The 17691-nt window shown below is 38.9% G+C and overlaps 1 long non-coding RNA gene across 4 annotated transcripts in view; it reads right to left on the minus strand.

The window, feature by feature from the left end:
• The window catches only part of LOC137313919 (uncharacterized), a 118653-nt gene extending 112456 nt beyond the window's left edge, over positions 1-6197 (minus strand). For all 4 annotated transcript variants that reach the window (XR_010961126.1, XR_010961127.1, XR_010961128.1 and 1 more), the window contains exon 1: positions 6033-6197. This is a non-coding gene — a long non-coding RNA (uncharacterized lncRNA). The remainder of the gene's footprint in view (positions 1-6032) is intronic.
• Between the last annotated feature and the right edge of the window lie 11494 nt (positions 6198-17691).

Genomic DNA, 17691 nt, shown 5'->3' on the forward strand with positions numbered 1-17691 from the left:
CCGAACCAAATGGGCTGTGACTGGTTGGTTTTATTTAAGGCTGAGCTCCATCTGTTCTTTATTTTTCTTATTCGTTCATGGGATGTGGGCATCGCTGGCAGGGCCGGCATTTATTGCCCATCCCGAATTGCCCTTGAGAAGGTGGTGGTGAGCCGCCTTCTTGAAGCGCTGCAGTCCGTGTGGTGAACTTCGCAGAATTCCAGGGTAGTTAAGATCAGATAATCGATGCGAGAGAATCGAAGATAAACTTTGTTAAATATAGTTTAGTAAACAGACCCACTGTTCCAACCTGTGTCCAGTCAGAATTAAACTGTGCTCTATATTTGGAGACAGTTTCCTGGAAGTAAAGGGAATTAGGGGTTACGGGGAGCGGGCAGGAAATTGGACATAATTTAGATTTGAGGTTAGGATCAGATCAGCCATGATCTTATTGAATGGCGGAGCAGGCTCGAGGGGCCGATTGGTCTACTCCTGCTCCTATTTCTTATGTTCTTATGTTCTTATTGTGCCGAGATTGCCTGCATTAATCCGGTCCTAAGGGAGAAGATTATGGCCTGGATTGTTCCTGTCCGGCATTGCTTTCCTTTCATTCCTGTCGTTACTTGTTTAATGCATTATTTCTGTAACAATATCATTAGAGACTGAACAGGCTGTGTCTATTTTCTCTATTAAGGAGAAGACTGATCGATTACCTGATCGATTTTTTCTTATATTCGGAAGGGGTTCCTTCGGGTAGACCTAGAGAAGATGTTTCCCCATGAGGGCAGTCCAAAACTAGAGGCCATGAATTTCAAATATTACTGATGAATCCAAGATAGTATTCAGGAGATACAGCTTACTCAGAGAGTGGTGAGAATGTGCAACTCGTTACCACATGGAATGGTTGAGGCGAAAAGTGCAGATGCATTTCAAGGGAAGACATTTAAATACGTGAGGGGGCGAGCAATAGAAATATAAGTTGATAGGGTACGATGAAGTAGTGTGGGAGAACGCTCGTGTGGAGCATAAATCCAGGCAAAGACCTGTTGGGCAAAATGGGCTGTTCCTGAGCTGCAACATTCTATGTAATTGAATGAATATTTTTATTACACCAGCTCTTTCATCATCACAGATAGTGCCAGAATCATGAGCCCTATATTGAGCAGGGGTCCTGTCAGTAATAACAGGGCGAAATTGAGCAGAGGTAGAGTCAGTAATATCAGCCCTATATTAAGCACAGATACTGTCAGTAATACCAGCTGTGGAATCAAAACAGACACCGTCAGTGTGAGAACCCTATAATTCTCACAAATACTGTCATCATTAAGCTGTATAGTATCAGCATAGATACTGTCAGCAATATCAGCTCCAAATTCAGTACAAGCACTGTCAGTAATATCAGCGCTATATTGAGCACAGGCACTTTCAGTAATATCAGCTCTACAAGCAACACAGATACAGTCAGTAATATCAGCGTTATACTGCGCAAAGATACAGTCAGTAATATCAGCGCTATATTGCGCACAGACACATTGATTAAGAGGGAAAAATAGATTACTTGCATGGAACAAAAAAGCAGACTGTAAAAACTTGTGCAAGCGGGGATATGGTATTGAGATCGAGGACCAGCCATGATCCTATTGAATGGCGGAGTAGGCTCGAAGGGCCGAATGGCCGACTCCTGCTCCTCTTTACCATGACTCTGTGACTCGATTGCCGAGATTTCCACCTTCAGCAGGTGGTGTCAGATCGCCCGTCCATTCCAACCCTGCCACATTTTCACTTCTATTTACCTGGATTCCATTAAAAGTAATTGACAGCATTTTATGGGCTGATGGCATGCAATTTCCTAAAGTGCTCTCCCGGGGACTGACGCTCCACCGCAAGTTCTACTGCCCGGATTGTGAGTCCGCTGAAGGTAGTATTAACCCCCGGTGATGAATGGGGGAGAACAAAACACTCCACTGCCTCGGTTTCGCGCTCTCCACAGTTTGTTTGGTTAGTTTCCCTGTTCGGATCTTTGACATTTTCACCATTTTAACATTTTTGTTCTTGAAATGTCTCTCATTTACTCCGCAGGGAATTTTTGTCACCTCTCAGTTCCTTAATTTCCTGAAGGACATTCCAGTTCAGTCAACTCATGAAATTCCCTCGAACTCCTGTTTGTCGCCTCCGATCTGCCCTTTTCCCAGTTCCACTAAAACTGTTTTACTTTGTTTTCGGTCCACTCAAGAGTTGTATCCGAACCATTACCCTGTCCTTTGTGTGGATACTGACCGATCCGCTGGGTATTTTCCCCACTGCATTTCATTGTTTCAAATTCACTATAATTGCAGTTTGATCAATTTCTTTACCGTTTGGCCTGTTTCTTTTCTCTTACCTTCTATGATTCTAAGTTACATAAGAACATAAGAACATAAGAAATAGGAGCAGGAGCAGGCCAATCGGCCACTCGAGCCTGCTCCGCCATTCAATAAGATCATGGCTGATCTGATCCAAACCTCAAATCTAAATTTATGTCCAATTTCCTGCCCGCTTCCCGGAACCGCTAATTTCTTCACTTCTTGGAAACTGTCGATTTCTGTTTTAAATTTATTCAATGATGTCGCTTCCACAGCTTCCTGGGGCAGCAAATTCCACAGACCAACTACCCTCTGAGTGAAGAAGTTTCTCCTCATCTCAGTTTTGAAAGAGCAGCCCCTTATTCGAAGATTATGCCCCCGAGTTCTAGTTTCCCCCATCCTTGGGAACATCCTTCCAGCATCCACCCGATCAAGCCCCTTCACAATCTTATATGTTTCAATAAGGTCGCCTCTCATTCTTCTGAACTCCAATGAGTAGAGTCCCAATCTACTCAACCTCTCCTCATATGTCCACCCCCTCATCCCCGCGATTAACCGATTGAACCTTCTTTGTACTGCCTCAAGAGCAAGTATGTCTTTTCTTAAGTATGGAGACCAAAACTGTATGCAGTATTCAAGGTGCAGTCTCACCAATACCTTATATAACTGCAGCAATACTTCCCTGTTTTTATATTCTATCCCCCTAGCAATAAAAGCCAACATTCCGTTGGCCTTCTTGATCACCTGCTGCACCTTCATACGAACTTTTTGATTTTCTTGCACGAGGACCCCCAGATCCCTTTGTACTGCAGTACTTTCCAGTTTCTCGCCATTAAGATAATAACTTGTTCTCTGATTTTCCCTGCCAAAGTGTATAACCCCACATTTTCAAATATTGTATTCCATCTGCCAAATCTCCAAATATCCCCCTGTCGGTTTTTTATGTCCTCCTCACTCTCCACTTTCCCTCCCATCTTTGTATCATCTGCAAACTTTGATACGTTACACTCGGTCCCAGCCTCCAAATCGTTAATATAGATTGTAAAGAATTGGGGACCCAGCACCGACCCCTGCGGAACACCACTGGCTACTGGTTGCCAGTCCGAGAATGAACCATTTATCCGAACTCTCTGCTTCCTGTTAGATAACCAATCACCACCCATTCCAGAATATTACCCCCAATCCAGTGATTCTTTATCTTGAGCAATCATCTTTTATTTGGCACCTTGTCGAATGCCTTCTGGAATTCTAAATACATTATGTCCATTGGTTCCCCTTCATCCACCCTGTACGTTATGACCTCATAGAACTGAAGCAAATTTGTCAGACATGAATTCCCCTTCGTAAAGCCATGCTGACTTTGTCCTTTTAAATTATGTTTATCCAAATGTTCTGCTGCTGTCTCCAAAATTTTACCAACCACAGATGTTTGGCGAACTGGTCTATAATTTCCAGCCTTCTGCCTACTACCCTTTTTAAATAAAGGTGTTACATTAGCAGTTTTCCAATCTTCCGGGACCTTTTCCGAGTCCAGTGTATTTTAGAAAATTATTACCAAAGCATCCACAATCCTTACTGCCACTTCCCTCAAGACCCTCCGATGTAAGCCATCAGGTCCAGGGGATTTATCCGCGTTGAGTCCCATTAATTTACTGAGTACCAATTCCTTGGTGACTTTAATCGTATTTCGCTCCTCCCCGCCTCGAGCCGCCGGTTTGTCCAGTGTTGTGATATTCTTAGTGTCCTCTACCGTAAAGACTGAAACAAAATATTTGTTCAGCATTTTTGCCATCTCCATGTTTCCCACCATTAATTTCCCGGTCTCATCCTCTAAGGGACCCCCGTTTGCCTTAGCCACCCTTTTTCTCTTGATATAACAATAGAGTCTCTTGCTATCGGTTTTTATATTTTTTAGCTAAATTATTTTCATAATCTATCTTCCCTTTCTTAATCAAACCTTTAGTAACTTTTTGCTGTCTTTTGAAGACTTCCCAATCTTCTATCCTCCCACTAAGTTTGGCTACCTTATATGTCCTTGCTTTTAGTCGGATACTACCCTTAATTTCTTTACTTCGCCACGGATGGCTATCATTTTTTTTACACCCTTTTTTCCTCAGTGGAATATATATTTTTTTGAAAGTTGTAAAGTAACTCCTTGAATGAACACCATTGCTCATGTACCGCCTTACACTTTAATCTATTTTCCCTGTCCACTTTAATCAATTCCGCTCTCATACCATCATAGTCTCCTTTATTCAAGCTCAGTCCGCTTGTTTGAGAACCAATCTTCTCACTCTCTACTTGGATATGGAATGTAACCATGTTATGGTCACTCATTCCAAGGGGATCCTTCACTAGGACATTATTAATTAATCCTGGTTCATTACACAGGATTGGTCCAAGGTTGCTTGTCCCCTTGTAGGTTCAGTTACAGACTGCTCAAGAAATCCATCCCTAATACACTCAATAAACTCTTCCTCAAGGCTGCCCTGCCCAATTTGATTTGTCCAGTTAATATGATAGTTAAAATACCCCATACTTATAGCTGTTCCCTTGTTACATGCCCCGACTATTTCCAGATTAATACTTCTTCCAGCAGAGTTGCTACCATTTGGAGGCCTATATACTACGCCCTCTAGTGTTCTTTTCCCCTTATTATTCCTCATCTCCACCCAAACTGTTTCATTATCCTGATCCTTTGTTCCAATATCATTTCTCTGTATTACAGTGATTCCTTCCTTTATTATCATAGCCACCCCACATCCCCTTCCTTCCTGCCTGTCCTTCCGGATTGTTAAATACCCTGGCATATTTAATTCCCAGTCGTTGTCACCGTGCAGCCATGTTTCTGTAATAGCCACAAGATCATACCCATACGTAGTTATTTGTGCCGTTAACTCGTCCATTTTGTTACGAATGCTACGTGCTTTCAGATAAAGAACTTTCAAATATGTTTTCTGACACGTAGTTCCTGCTTTTTCCTTTTTTAACACTTTACCTTTTACTCCATACATTGTGCCACTTCCTGACAAGCTTTCCTCTGTCTCCCTGCTCAGGTTCCCAACCCCCTGCCACAGCTTTGATGCTGTGTTAATCGCCATACGCTTTCTCGTTGTTAATTAATCTGTCGTACACTTCCTTTCCGCTGCTCTACGCTTTTCCCTCTCACTTGTTCTTGAACAACTGTTTGTCCTATTTGTATTGTAGATTTCCCCTGGGTCTTCCCCTCTCTTGCTGCTCTCAATTTTATTCCCTTCTGACTCCGCGCTCAGATTTCCATCCCCCTGCCACTCTAGTTTAAACCTTCCCCAACAGCACTCGCAAAACCCCCCGCGAGGACATTGGTCCCGGTCCTGCTCGGGTGTAACCCGTCACGCTTGTACAGGTCCCACCTTCCCAAGAACCGGTCCCAATGTCGCAGGAATCGGAATCCCTCCCTCCTACACCATCCCTGCAGCCACGCATTCACCCTGTCTATTCTCCTGTTCCTATACTCAATAGCACGTGGCAACGGTACTAATCCTGAGATCACTAACTTTGAAGTCCTGCTTTTTAATTTATCGGCTAACTCCTTAAATTCACCTTCCAGACCTCATCCCTTTTTTACCTATATCGTTGGTACCAATATGGACCACGACAACCAGCTCTGATATCCTGTTGGTTCTGTAATGTTTAAATAATGCAAACTCATCACGTTCCCCTCCCACTTACCCGATGTTCTTGTCCACTGAAATGTCACTCGTGTGTTGACAACGAGCTGACTCCGTCCACCCCTTCTTCAACTGCCTGTTCTCGTCTGTCCCGATAGAATTTCGTCAACTGGAACAGTTGTTAACCGGCAGACTTTGTCAAGACCTCAGTGATCGCAGTGTTCGGTCTGTGAACAACAATGGAGAAAACTAAACATATTATCGACCTTCCATCCGGGCGGTTAAATTTCCTCTTACACCAAACGGGTGCCGCCTCCTGTGAGCCACGTTATCAAATACCTTCTGAAAATTCATATATACCGCATGTGTTACAATCCATTTATCTATGTAGTCACGTCTCAATAAGGCTGTATCAAATTTGTCAACTACAATGTCAAATGTCTGCAGATAATCCGTTCCAGCCTTCACTGAATCATAAATGATTCGACGTGAAATTACAGATTCGAGAAGTTTGCCCACAAATGACGTTATAGAATCATAGAATCATAGAATCATAGAAGTTACAACATGGAAACAGGCCCTTCGGCCCAACATGTCCATGTCGCCCAGTTTATACCACTAAGCTTGTCCCAATTGCCTGCACTTGGCCCATATCCCTCTATACCCATCTTACCCATGTAACTGTCCAAATGCTTTTTAAAAGACAAAATTGTACCCGCCTCTACTACTGCCTCTGGCAGCTCGTTCCAGACACTCACCACCCTTTGAGTGAAAAAATTGCCCCTCTGGACCCTCTGGACCCTTTTGTATCTCTCCCCTCTCACGTTGTCTAATAAGTCTCTGGTTATCTGATTGCCACATTCTCCCTGTTTTAACACAGACATTACATGGTCTCTTTCAGTCCACCTGGATATTTTCATTAACAATTGCGTGTTCAAAAATTGTGAGTTTTGAAAAAATATGGTCAGAGTCCCTCCTTTCTGTTCTATGAATTCCTTTAACAGCCTCGGGTACGTTATCTCTGAGCTCAGTGACTAATCCACCTCGGCTATTACATTCAGAGCCAAATCCTTCTCGACAGTTGTCTCGAAATATGGCTCCACACCCTCCTCACTCTCGCTGAAGATGCTGTATCGACATCTTTGTATGGAATACTTTTACTGTCGATAGTTTGATACTGTGATACGTTGATTCTTTGAAACCATCATTTTCATATCTGCCATCATTTTTAGAAACTGTAGGCAATATTTTGTATCTCGCCAAAAGTTCATCCAATCCAGCCCTGTCTGATCGATACCATATCACATCCCTCAAGAGTCTAACTTTCCAAACGTGTTTGGAATGATTTTTAGATTCACAGACATAACACACAATCTGAACTCCAATTCACTGGAATGTTGACACGTTCTCGTTTTTTTTAATTTTTAGATATCAAGTTACATCTTCTGTCACTACTTCAAAAAACTCCTTCCTTTTTTCTTGGTAATCTCTTTTCAAAAATTCATAAATCTTCTGTTCCTGCTCCAACAGTTTTATTATTTCCACTCTCTAGTCTCAGTTCCGGATATTTCACACGCTCCAGTCTTATCAGGTGAAACCCTCCCACTGCTCCATACACCCAGTCTGTCAAACCGTTTTTGTTGGTTGCTTGAGATCGTAACCGTCCCTTCCCTTCTTCCTGAACTCTCCCTCGTGTCCCAAGAACATGAACCCTTCACTCCTGCTCCAGCCCTCCAGCCACACATTCACCAGCGTCATGTTGTCCTCAGTAAGGGCCCAGTGCACAACAATTCGGAGATCACCAACCTGTGGCCATGCTTTTCAGTCCAGAGCTCAAATTTGAATATTCCCTTTATAAACGTAATTCGAACCGTGTTATTGATTCCGACCATGACTATTTTCCGCTCTCCGTTCCTTTCCAGAGATGGTCCCACCTGTTCCAGGAAGTTCTTCCCCCTGGCACCAGGGCGGCAACGTATCACTTGGACCTGCTCAGGTCTGCAGAAGAGTCTGTCTATTCCCCTGACTATAGAATCTCGCACCACTCTCGCTCTCCTATTCCTGCACCCCACCTCCTCTCACCTATCTCCCACTCGGGCTGCCTCCCACTGCTCCCTGGTTTCACACTGTTACTCTGGAAGACCAATCTGAGTGACTGTTTCTATCCGCCTTACAGTCCATAACATCAGTTGTCTATTGGACAGTTCCAATACTGAGATCCCTCCAACTGTGACCGCAGGGTCCGGTAGATGGTCACTCACATTCTTTTATCTACACACTATATGCTCGGTTTCTTCTTCCTGTTTGAACAACAGGATATTTTTCATGATCTGGACCCTTTATCCGGACACAATTGATATTTGAAAGATTGTTCTGAACCTACCGGTGTCTATTCTCATTCTTCTTGATGATGTTGGATCTTCTCCCCTGTTTGGACCTTCAGCCATGGTGGTGACAGGCGTTCCAAGATTGTGATGCTCTGTAATAAGTATATTAAAGGAAGGTTAGACTGAAATATTAAAATGAGAGGGAGGAACGTTGGCTTGTTAAATGTGATATCAAGTCCCTCCTTCCCCATCAGTACAACAGCTGTTAGCTCTTGGATCGGGCACTTCTCGACTGTTCCGATCAACTCTCCACATCAGGTGCGGCACAGACAGCTGCCCAGTGAAACTCAATGAGTCCCGCTGATTTCCACAACCCAGTTCTGGATGTCCGAAATTCTGCACTGGGAGCACCAGTTGGTAAGATTTACTTGCAGTGCAGGCCAGCACCAGACTTATTCCTGAGGTAGTGAATATTCTGAAGGGTGATATGGATCGAGGTGATGAATTAAATGATCCTTCACTCAGTTTTACTCAGTCTGGCGCTATTGTATTATTTTATTCATAGATTTGTTTTTTTAATTCTTTTGATTTGTTGAGTTTTTATATTAAATTCTTTTATTTTTTGAACCTGATAATTATCGACAAACACAATATGGAGCTGGGTGTGATTTCTCTGCTCTCGATGGGTAGTGACATTGTCCGTGTGTTCAGGGAGATGCGTTTTGGTTGGTACTTCCTTTTGAATATATTTACCTTATCTCTCATGGTATCAGCACCTGACTAATGAGCACTGTAGGAGGTCAGGAATTTTACTAATTGAACACTAATGTATAATTTATGAATTGTGTAACTTTAAACAGATGCTGCACATTTATTTTTGGATTATTCTTAGGGGTCTTACAATCTCAGCAAACACCACAAATATATAAGTTGTAGATTTGACGGCAATTTTAAAATCATAATTCTCCACGTGTGCGTGTGCCTCCTTCTGTGTGTGCATACAGGCAAGAGCAACCAATCAAACTATCAGTCACTGTATTATCCTTTCCACACTGTGGAAATGTAAACGCGATTGATCTCAGTTAGTAGTTTCATCAAACTATAGTTGAAGTTATTCGCTGGCACTAATATAATAACAAGATTAAATTGTGCAGTTACACTTTATGTAAATTAGTGATGGACCTTCCTCCCTTTTGATAATTTCAATAGTTACTTTTTATATGAAAATTTGTGATGGACCCACCTGCAATGTGGTAATTTCAGTAGATGTTTTTTAAAATAAAGATTAGTGATGGACCCTCTTCCTTGTTTGTAAATTCAGTAGTTTCTTCTTATATAAAGATTAGTGATGGACCCTCCTCCCTTTGGTGATTTCAGTAGTTATTTTTTATGTACAGATTAGTGATGGACTCTTCTACCTATTGGCAATTTGATTAGTTACTTTTTATATAAAGATTAGTGATGGACCCTCCTATCTGTTGTTAATTTCAGTAGTTAATTTTTATATAAAGATCAGTGATGGATGCTCCGAACTTTTCGCATTTTCAGTAGTAACGTTTTATATAAAGATTGGTGTTGGACCCTCCTACCTGTTGGTAATTTCAGTGGTTACATTCTATAGAAATATTAGGGCTGGACCCACCACCCTGTTGTTAATTTCAGCAGATACTTTTTATATAAAGATTGGTGATGGACCCTGCTCCCCGTTGGAAATGTGAGTTTTCACTTTTTAAATAAAGATTAGTGATGGGCCCTCCTGCCTTTTGGTAATTTCAGTTACTCTTTATATAAAAAATATGATGGACCCTCCTACCTGTTGGAAAATTGAGTTGATACGTTTTATATAAAGATTAATGATCGACCCTCCTCCCTGTTGTAAATTTCAGTACTTACTTTTTATATAAGGATTAGTGATAGACCCTCCTACCACTTGGTAAATTGAGTTGTTACTTTTCATATAATGATTGTATGGACTCTTCTACTTGTTGGTCATTCAGTCGTTACATTTTATATAAAGATTCGTGATGGACTCCACTCCCTGTTCGTAATTTCAGTAGTTACTTTTCTTATAAAGATTAATGATGGCCCCTACTCCCTGCTGGCAATTTCAGTAGTTACTTTTTATATAAAGATAAGTGATGGACCCTTCTGCCTGTTGGTAATTTCAATAGTTACTTTTCATAAAACGATTAATAATGGTCCCTACTTCCTGTTGGAAATTTGAGAAGCTACTTTTTATATAAGGATTAGTGATGGACCCTCCAACCTGTAGGTAATTTCAGTTGCTACTTTTTATTCAATAATTAATGATGGACCCTCCTCCGTGTTGGTAATTTGAGTTGTTACGTTTCATATCAAGACTAGTGATTGACACTCCTACCTCTTAGTAATGCAGTGGTTACTTCCGATATGGAAAGTAGTGATGGACCCTCCGACCTCTTGGTTACTTGAGTAGTTACTTCTTATATAAGGATTAGTGTTGGACACTCTTCCCTTTTGGTAATTTCTGTGGTTAATTTTAATATAAAGATTAGTGATGGACCTTCATACCTGTTGGTAATTTCAGCAGTTAGTTTGGACATAAAGATTAGTGATGGACCTTGATACCTGTTGGTAATTTCAGCAGTTACTTTATACATAAAGATTAGTCATGGACCCTCCTACCAGTTGGTAAATTGAGTTGTTACTTTTTATATAATGCTTAGTGATGGACCTTCATACCTGTTGGTAATTTCAGCAGTTACTTTACACATAACGATTAGTGATGGAGCCTCCTACCTCTTCGTAATTTCAGTTATTACGTGTTATATAAAGATTAGTGATGGACCCTCCTGCATCCTGGTAATTTCATTGTTTCCATGCTTTCTAGAGATAAATGATGCATGCTCCACTCTGTTGTTAATTTCAGTTTTTATTTAAACATTAATTATGGACTCTCCTACCAGATGGTAAATTGAGTTGTTAGTTTTTAATAAAAGATTAGTTTGGACTCTTCTACTTGTTGATAATTCAGTAATTACATTCTATATCAAGATTAGTGATGGTCCCTCCTCCATGTTGCTAATTTCATTCGTTACTTTTAAAGAAGATTAGTGATGGACCCTCCTTCCTGTTGTTAATTTCAGTGGTTACTTTTTATATCAAGATTAGTGATAGAGCCTCCAATCTGTTGGTAATTTCAGTAGTTACATTTTATATAATGTTTAGTGATGGACCCTCCTCCCTGTTGGTGATTTCAGTAGTTACTTTTTATGTAAATATTAGTGATGGACTCTCCAACCTGTTGTTAATTTCAGTCGTTAATTTTTATATAAAGATTAGTGATGGACCCTGCTTCCCGTTGGAAATGTGAGTTGCCACTTTTTAAATAAAGATTAGTGATGTGCCCTCAGGCCTTTTCGTAATTTCAGTTGTTACGTTTTATAAAAAGATTCGTGATGGACCCTCCTACCTGTTGATAATTTCAGTGGTTACTCTTTGTACAAAAATATGATGGACCCTCCTACCTGTTAGTAAATTGAGTTGATGAGTTTTATGTAAAGATTAAGGATCGACCCTCCTCCCTGTTGTAAATTTCTGTAGTTACTTTTTACATAAAGATTAGTGATGGACCTTGATACCTGTTGGTAATTTCAGCAATTACTTTATACATAAAGATTAGTCATGGACCCTCCTACCAGTTGGTAAATTGAGTTGTTACCTTTTATATAATGCTTAGTGATGGACCTTCATACCTGTTGGTAATTTCAGCAGTTACTTTACACATAACGATTAATGATGGAGCCTCCTACCTCTTCGTAATTTCAGTTATTACGTGTTATATAAAGATTAGTGATGGACCCTCCTGCCTCCTGGTAATTTCATTGTTTACATGCTTTGTATAGATAAATGATGCACGCTCCTCTCTGTTGTTAATTTCAGTTTTTATTTGAAGTTTAATGATGGACCCTCATACCAGATGGCAAATTGAGTTGTTATTTTTTAACAAAAGATTAGTATGGACACTTCCACTTGTTGATAATTCAGTAGTTTCATTCTATATAAAGATTAGTGATGGACCCTCCTCCCTGTTGCTAATTTCAGTCGTTACTTTTTATATTAAGATTAGTGATGGACCCTCCTCGCTGTCGTTAATTTCAGTGGTTACTTTTTATATAAAGATGAATGATGTATCCTCCTACCAGATGGCAAATTGCGTTGTTATTTTTTTTAGAAAAAGATGAGTGCTGGATTCTCCTCCCTTTCGTTAATTTCAGTGGTTACTTTTTATATCAAGATTAGTGATGGACCCTGATTCCTGTTGGTAATTTCAGTAGTTACGTTTTATATAAAGATTAGTGATGTAGCCTCAAATCTGTTGGCAATTTCAGCAGTTACATTTTATATAAAGTTGAATGATGGAGCCTTGTCCCTTTTGGTGATTTCAGTAGTTACTTTTTATGTAAAGATTAGTGATGGACTCTTCTACCTATTGGTAATTTGAGCAGTTACTTTTTGTATAAAGATTAGTGATGGACACTCCTCCCAGATGGTAAATCGAGTTGTTACTTTTTATATGAAGATTAGTATGGACACTTCTACCTGTTGGTAATTTCAGTCGTTACTTTTTATATAAAGATAAGTAATGGACCCTCCTCCCTGTTGGTAATTTCAGTAGTTACTATTTATGTAAAGATCAGTGATGGATGATCCGACCTGTTTGCATTTTCAATAGTTACTCTTTATCTAAAGATTGGTGTTGGACCCTCCGACCGGTCGGTAATTTCAGTGGTTACATTCTATAGAAATATTAGTGAATGACCCTCCATCCTGTTGTTAATTTCAGTAGTTACTTTTCATATAAAGATGAGTAATTGACCCTGCTACACGTTGGAAATGTGAGTTGTCACTTCTTAAATAAAGATTAGTGATGGGCCCTCCTCCCTTTTGGTATTTTCAGTTGTTGCTTTTTACAATAAGATTCGTGATGGACCTTCCTACCTGTTGATAATTTCAGTAGTTACTCTTCATACAAAAATATGGTGGACCCTCCTACCTGTTGGAAAATTGAGTGGATACGTTTTATATAAAGATTAATAATCGACCCTCCTCTCTGTTGTAAATTTCACTAGTTACTTTTTATATAAAGATTAGTGATGGACCTTGATACCTATTGGTAATTTCAATCGTTCCTTTTACATAAAGATTAGTGATGGAACCTCCTACCTCTTCGTAATTTCAGTTGTTACGTATTATATAAAGATTAGTGATGGACCCTCCTACCAGTTGGTTCAATGAGTTGTTAATTTTTATATAATGATTAGTATAGACTCATCTACCTGTTGGTAATTTCAGTAGTAACTTTTTATATAAAGATAAGTAATGGACCCTGCTCCCGCATGGCAATTTCAGTAGTTACTATTTATATAAAGATCAGTGATGGATGCTCCTACCTGTTGGCAATTTCAATGGTTACATTCTATAGAAAGATTAGTGATGGACCCTCCACCCTGTTGTTAATTTCAGTAGTTACTTTTGATATTAAGATTGGTGATGGACCTTGATACCTGTTGGTAATTTCAACCGTTACTTTATACATAAAGATTAGTGATGGAACCTCCCACCTCTTCGCAATTTCAGTTGTTACGTGTTATATAAAGATTAGTGATGGGTCCTCCTGCCTTTTGGTAATTTCAGTTGTTGCTTTTTACAAAAAGATTTGTGATGGACCCTCCTACCTGTTGATAATTTCAGTGGTTACTCTTTTGACAAAAAATATGATGGACCCTCCTAACTGTTGGTAAATTGAGTTGATACGTTTTATATAAAGATTATTGATCGACCCTTCTCTATGTTGTAAATTTCAGTAGTTACTTTTTATATTTAATTTGTGATGGACCTTCATACCTGTTGGTAATTTCAGCTGTTACTTTATACATAAAGATTAGTGATGGACCCTCCCACCTTTTCGTAATTTCAGTTGTTACGTGTTATATAAAGATTAGTGATGGACCCTCCTACCAGATGGTAAATTGAGTTGTTAATATTCAACAAAAGATTAGTATGGTCTCTTCTACTTGTTGATAATTCAATAGTTACGTTCTATATAACGATTAGTGATGGACCCTCCTCCCTGTTGTCAATTTCAGTGGTTACTTTTTATAAAAGATTAGTGATGGACCCTCCGACCGGATGGTAAATTGTGTTGTTCGTTTTTATATAAAGATTAGTGATGGACTCTCCTCCCTGTTGTTAATTTCAGTGGTTAATTTTTCGATAAAGATTCGTGATGGAGCCTCCAATCTGTTGGTAATTTCAGTCGTTACATTTTATATAAAGTTTGGTGATGGAGCCTCCTCCCTGTTGGTGATTTCAGTGGTTACTTTTTATGTAAAGATTAGTGATGGACTCTTCTACCTGTTGTTAATTTCAGTGGTTACTTTTTATATAAAGATTAGTGATGGACCCTCCTACCAGTTGTTAAATTGAGTTGTTACTTTTTATATAAAGGTTTGTATGGCCTCTGCTACCTGTTGGTAATTTCAGTCGTTACTATTTATATAAAGATCAGGAATGAATGCTCCGACCTTTTGGCATTTTCAGTAGTTACTTTTCATATAAAGATTAGTGATGGACCCTCCTTTCAGTTGGTAAATTGAGTTGTTACTTTCCATATGAAGATTAATGATGGACACACCTCCCTGTTGATAACTTCAGTCGTTACTTTTTGTATAAAGATTAGTGATGGACCCTCCTACCACTTGTTAAATCGAGTTGTTACATTTTATATAATTATTGTATGGACTCTTCTACTTGTTGGTAATTCAGTAGTTACATTTTGTATAAAGATTAGTGATGGGCTCTACTCCCTGTTCGTAATTTCAATCGTTACTTTTTATATAAAGATAATTGATGGACCCTCCTGCCTGTTGGTAATTTCAGCAGTTACTTTGTAAATAAAGATTAGTGATGGACCCTCCTACCTGTTGTTAATTTCAGTGGTTACTTTTTATATAAAGATTAGTGATGGACCCTCCTACCAGTTGGTAAATTGAGTTGTTACTTGTTATATAAAGACTTGTATGGCCTCTGCTACCTGTTGGTAATTTCAGTCGTTACTATTGATATAAAGATCAGTGATGAATGCTCCGACCTTTTGGCATTTTCAGTAGTTATTTTTCATATAAAGATTAGTGATGGACCCTCCTTTCAGTTGGTAAATTGAGTTGTTACTTTCCATATTAAGTTTAATGATGGACACACCTCCCTGTTGATAACTTCAGTCGTTACTTTTTGTATAAATATAAGTGATGGACCCTCCTACCAGTTGGTAAATTGAGTTGTTACTTTATTATATCAAGATTTCTATGGACTCTTCTAACTGTTGGTAATTTCAGTGGTTACTTTTTATATCAAGATTAGTGATGGACCCTCATTCCTGTTGGTAATTTCGGTGGTTACATTCTGTATAAAGTTTAGTGATGGAGCATCCTCCCTTTTGGTGATTTCAGTAGTTACCTTCTATGTAAAGATTCGTGATGGACTCTTCTACCTATTGGTAATTTGAACAGTTACTTTTTATATAAAGATTATTGATGGACCCTCCTACCTGTTGTTAATTTCAGTGGTTACTTTTTATATAAAGATTAGTGATGGACCCTCCTACCCGTTAGTAAATTGAGTTGTTACTTTTTATATAAAGATTTGTATGGACTCTTCTACCTGTTGGTAATTTCAGTAGTTTCTTTTTAGAAAAGGATAAGTAATGGACCCTCCTCCCTCTTGGTAATTTCAGTAGTTACTATTTGTATAAAGATCAGTGATGGATGCTCCGACCTGTTGGCATTTTCTGTAGTAACTTTTGATATAAAGATTGGTGTTCGACCCTCCTACCTTTTTGTAATTTGAGTTGTTACTTTCCTTATGAAGATTAATGATGGACCCACCCCCCTGTTGTTAATTTCAGTTGTTACTTTTTATATAAAGATTAGTGATGGACCCTCCTACCTGTTGGCAAATTGAGTTGTTACTTTTTATATAATTATTTGTATGTACTATTCTACCTGTTGGTAATTTCAGTAGTTTCTTTTTATATAAAGATAAGTAATGGACCCTCCTCCCTGTTTGTAATTTCAGTAGTTACTATTTATATAAATATCAGTGATGGATGCTCCGACCTGTTGGCATTTTCAGTAGTATATTTTTCTATCAAGATTGGTGTTGGACCCTCCGACTTTTTCTATAAAGATTAATGATGGACCCTCATTCCTGTTTGTAATTTGAGTAGTTACTTTTCATATAAATATTAGTGATGGAGCTTCCAACCTGTTGGTAATTTCAGTAGTTACTTTTTATGTAAAGTTTAGTGATGGAATCTTCCACCTATCGGTAATTTGAGTAGTTGCTTTTCATATAAAGATTAGTGATGGATCCCCCTACCAGTTTGTAATTTCAGTAGTTACTTTTTAATAGAGATTAGCGATGGACACTCCTTCATGTTGGTAATTCATTAGTTGCTTTTCATTCAAAGATTAGTGATTGACACTGCTACCTGTTCGTAACTTGCGTCGCTATTTTCTGTATCAAGATTATTGATGGACCCTCCTCCCTGTTGATCATTTCAGTTGTTACTTTTTATATAAAAATTAGTGATGGACCCTGCTACGTGTTGGTAATTTCAGTAGTTACTTTTTAATAAAGATTAGTGATGCACACTCATACCTGTTGGTAATTTCATTCGTTGCTTTTTATACAAAGAGTCGTGATGGACGCTCCAACCTGTTGATCTTTTCAGTAGCTACTTCTTATATAAAGATTGATGATGGACCCACTCACCTGTTGTTAAATTAAGTTGTAACTTTACTTTTAAAGATTAATGATGGAGCCTCCACCCTCTTGGTAACTTCAGTGGTTACTTTTTACATAAATAATTGGTGATGGACCCTGCTAACTGTTGGTAATTTCAGTCGTTACTTTTTATATTATGATTAGTGATGGGTCTTCCCGCTGTTGGTAAATTGAGTTGTTAGTTTTTCTTTAAAGATTAGTGATGGACTCTTCAACATGTTAATTTGACCAGTTACTTTTTACATTATGATTGATCATCCTACCTGTTGGTAATTCCGTTGTTTATTTTTTATATATAGTTTAGTGATGGACCCTCCTACCTGTTGGTAATTTCAGTAGTTATTTTTTATATAAAGATTAGCGAAGGGACTACCAACTGTTGGTAAATTGAGTTGTTATTTTTCATATAAAGATTAGTGATGGGTCTACCTACTGTTGGTAAATTGAATTGTTACTTTTTTTGTAAAGATTAGTGAACGGACCCTCCTACCTGTTGATGTTAAAAGTAACTTCTCAAATTACCAAGGTTATCGATCAGGAAGCACCGATCTGTGTGAAAGATGGTTT

The sequence above is a fragment of the Heptranchias perlo genome, unplaced genomic scaffold (genome assembly GCF_035084215.1).
Source record: "Heptranchias perlo isolate sHepPer1 unplaced genomic scaffold, sHepPer1.hap1 HAP1_SCAFFOLD_49, whole genome shotgun sequence".
NCBI lineage: Eukaryota > Metazoa > Chordata > Chondrichthyes > Hexanchiformes > Hexanchidae > Heptranchias > Heptranchias perlo.